The 4,232-nt window shown below is 39.8% G+C and overlaps 1 protein-coding gene across 1 annotated transcript in view; it reads left to right on the top strand.

The window, feature by feature from the left end:
- Positions 1 to 4,232, top strand: part of ACSS2 (acyl-CoA synthetase short-chain family member 2) — an 85,610-nt gene that overhangs the window by 33,292 nt on the left and 48,086 nt on the right. The window lies entirely within an intron of this gene.

Raw genomic sequence — 4,232 nt, 5'->3', positions numbered from 1 at the left:
ATGAGTCGGTACCGACTTGATGGCACCTAACAACAATAACAACGCCATGACTCTGTGGAAGACCTAGTGATTTATTCTAGAAAAAAAATTACATCCTAAAAATGTACTGGTTTTTAACTCTATAACATAGGCTCACTATAAGTTGGAAATGACTCAACAGCACCTAACAAAAACTAACTGTGGGAGGTGGACAGGCTACTTGCTAAAGCTACTTATGACACTGTTCTTCAGAATTTCTGTCAAACATAAAGGAAATTGCAGTGACAATGCAACTGGGAGAGATTGGGGAAGGGGAGGAAGTCAGTATTAGCCTCATGTTCTTATTAAAGATAGTTGTTGTTGTGAAATGCCATCAAGTCAATTCTGACCCATAGCGACCCTGTATAGGGTTTCTGGGGAGTAGCTGGTGAGCTTGAACCACCGACCTTGCAGTTCAAATGGCTTTGCAGTCTGGCTCATTAACTCACACGCCACACCAGGACTCCCAAAGATAGATAGTTAGGTGGGACAAAAGTTCTTGCTTTAGAGAAGCCTGACATTCACAACAATAAATACAGAAGGCATGAAACTGAAATGGGCCTTCTCCCCTTTTTTGGATTTGCTTTTTTTAAAGCTTTTATTGTGGATTGAGTGATAGTCTAAATGACAGAACATCAGTTTTGCATTGTTTCATTGTAGTGATTACAATCACCTCCATGTGCCATCAGTTAACAGTAATTCCTCTCTCGCTCTCTCTCTTTTGTTTTGATGTACACAAAAACACACAGGAATACAGAAGCATTTAAACAACCAAAGGACACATTTTGCAAACCTCTGCCTCTAAGTACATAGCCTTTCTCTTTCCATGAGTCCAGAGTACTTAGATGCTGTCTCTCTATGCCATCACCTCTGTCTCTGGTATCGTTGCTTCTCTGGTTAGGATCCCAGCTTCTGCTCATGATTTTCCCTCTTGCTGGTCTTAGGGCCCTCTGTTTCTGGAATGTAAGATTAACTACTCCCCCCTTTTTGTCATGCAACTTCTACCTTTACACTTGTGACAATCACAATTAGTCATGTTAGCAGTTACTCACTATAGAATCAAAAGAATCTTATCCCAATTTCCTTTCACCAGTCAAGATGAAAACTATTCAGTGGGGATTCTACTTTCTCCCGCTTGAAGCTAATCAAATGGGTACTATCTACAAGTTTGGGTGCTCTTGAGCCCCTCCCCCCACTTCATATCAGCTGGATGGCTCACTCTCAGCTCTAGCCCCAGTGATTAGGTCATTGTCCATGGGCTCAGGGGTCCCAAGTGTCCCCGAACTTTGGACCAACCAACTCTTCCTCTTCTCTCTCTCATCTCAAGGTCAACAGGAGTCTAATGGAACATGGTCAAGCTCAGCCCATGTCTTCATTACTGCCTTTCCCCGACTTCTACTCACAAATAGACCAATGTGGTCACCAGCAAGCCTGCTCATGTGTTCCCTTTGAGTTTCAGTCTTGGAAGAGGGTTTGCTGGATTTGTTTTGACAGAGATTGGGCAGTAGTAATAATACCCAGTGTCTGACACCTGAACCTTTATCAGAAACTTGAGTCTCAGTCCTTGTGCTTAGAGGTCATTTGGTTCACTTTCTCTACAAAGCAATATTTCCACCCCCATACTCCCACTCCCGATAGTACCTATAGGTGATCGTTCAGATTCTGGAACACACTCAGACCACAGAATGTACTCATAATCAGTCCTGTTGTTAGACAGCTGTTACAAAGTTCTTAGATATAGTCCCTACCTATAACTTTCTCCCTACCCCTTGATCTTTATTTTATGTTCTGGGATCACATAGAATAATCCTATTCTTTCTTACACAAGACAGCCCTTCAGATATTTAAAGGCAGTTATTGTATCCCTTTGTAGGGTAGAATTATAGATGTTTAAATTTACAAGGGACCTCTAAGTCATCTAGTTCAGAAAAAAAAAAAAATTAAAGCATTAAAAATCTTTCAAATAAATTCATATACATATGCACACAAACAGGTAAGTAAAATAGTATTACTATTGGGGTTCTGGCTCATACATGTACAGGTTTATTCCAAACAAAACAGGTTTAAACATGTTTCTGTAACCAGTGGATCGCAGTAGACAGGTTCTCTCAGTAATACACTTGTCTTAGTCTTCTTGTTGTTGTTAGGTGCTGTCAAGTTGGTTCAGTCTCATAGTGACTCTATATAGGGTTTCTGAAGAGATACTGGTGGGTTTGAACCTCTAACCTTTGGTTAGTAGTCCAGTGCTTATCCTACAGTCTCACTGTTTTTGTTGTTAAGTGCTGTCAAGTGGGTTCCAACTTATAGCAACCCTGTATAGGGTTCTCAAGGAGCGGCTGGTGATTTTGAACCACTGATCCTATGATTCAAATGACTTTGCAGTCCAGTGCTTATCCTATAGTGGCACAACAGGACTCATTAGGGTGGCTTTAAAAAATTGTAATCAAAACAGTGGTTCCCAAGAGGATCTGCTGGGTCAGTTAAATTCAAGGCAGAGAAGTCAACCCAGAAGGTAATGAAGACTAGTTTGTGGGATAAAAAACGGTTCATCTTGATAGATTTTTTTCAGAAGATGCAGGACAAGCATGAGGCTGATTAGAAATAAGTCTTAAGAAAATTAAAAACTGCGTTGGTGAGAAAAAGGTTGCTGGAAGGTTGCTCCCTGGATTTTTTTTTTTTTTTTCATTATGATGTACTTGCTTATTCTTTGAGAGTAGCAACTGCTGTTTTATGAAAATTTTGTTGGGAAACCTTACCCTACCCACCCTACAGACTCGATTTTATCCCTTCAGATTTCTTTTTATTCCGAACTCAAAGAACATTGAAAAGGAACATGATTTGAGTTCCTCAAGGACACTAAAACTACTGTTTTGATGTTATGTTAATCAAAGTTAGAGAGATGGAAATGGCACCTTCATAAGTGTATAGATGTAGATAGAAGATATGTTGAGAAGCAATAGCTTCACACTCTGATGTTTTTAATAAAGTTTTCTATAATTTTGTAGCAATACTTTTTAATTAATCCTCATATGTATGTATATGTGTGTATGTATGTGTGTTTGTATACATACACACATGAGAGGGCTTCAGACAGTTCATGGAAAAATGGAATTAAAGGATAATAGAGGTTTTCCTTGAACTTTTTGAAGCCCCTTTGTGTATACACACTTATTAAGACAAGTAGTCTCTGGATTGTGCCCGGATTCTAATCCCCACTCTAATACTCGCTAGTTGGCCAAGTTATTTTACCGCTTTAACCTATCTTCCCATCTATGTTGTTGTTATGTGCCGTGGAGTTAATTCGACTCATAGTGACCCTGTACAGGGTTTCTGAGGCTGTAAATCTTTACAGGAGCAGAAAGCTTCATCTTTCTCCCACAGAACAGCTGGTAGTTTCAAACTGCTGACCCTGAGGTTAGCAGCCCTATTTGTAACCACTATGCTACCAGAGCTCCTTCCCATCTATAAAGTATAAATAATAAAAGTTTCTATTATATGGATTGTTGTGAGGAATAATTGGAATAACCTGTGTAAAGAGCTTAGTGACTGGCAAACATACCTAAAGCAGGTAATAGCAGAGCTCTGTAACTATGGTCACTCTTAGAATCTGCAAAGTTCACTTGGAAAACCCCTAACTCGACCTGTATTTGTGTTTGGTGGATGAAGTAATATGGAGTCCATATTCCCAAGTAACTCGTATGATGTGGATTCTTGAACAACACCTTCCTCGTCCACATTATTCTCCTCTGTGTATACTCTTGTTAAGCGATGTTAAGTGCTTTCAAGTCAGTTCTGATTCATAGTGAGCTTAGACTGCTGATCGTGAAGTTCAAACCAACCTTGGAGTCCAGTGCTTATCCTATAAACACCACACAAATACTCCTTGAATATACTCTAGTTGGTTAATATCCCTCATTAAGTATGACAGGTAGGATTGGCCTCACAGAAGATACTTATTATCACCTTTCTCCAACTTCACATGTCTAAAATTAAATTAGTTCCATTGACAGCCACACTGGACTACTCAGCTTACAATTTCCCGTAATACCCAATATATATTTGTTGTTATTGTTAAGTGTCATTGAGTTGCTTCAGACTCATAGTGACCCTGTAGAGGTGTCCAAAGAGCAGCTGGTGAGCTTGAACCACTGACCTTGCAGTTCAAATGGCTTTGTAGTCTGGCACATTATCCCACAGCACCACACCAGGAGTCT

The sequence above is a fragment of the Chrysochloris asiatica genome, unplaced genomic scaffold (genome assembly GCF_000296735.1).
Source record: "Chrysochloris asiatica unplaced genomic scaffold, ChrAsi1.0 scaffold00423, whole genome shotgun sequence".
NCBI lineage: Eukaryota > Metazoa > Chordata > Mammalia > Afrosoricida > Chrysochloridae > Chrysochloris > Chrysochloris asiatica.
This window is presented reverse-complemented; position numbering and strand designations above follow the sequence as displayed.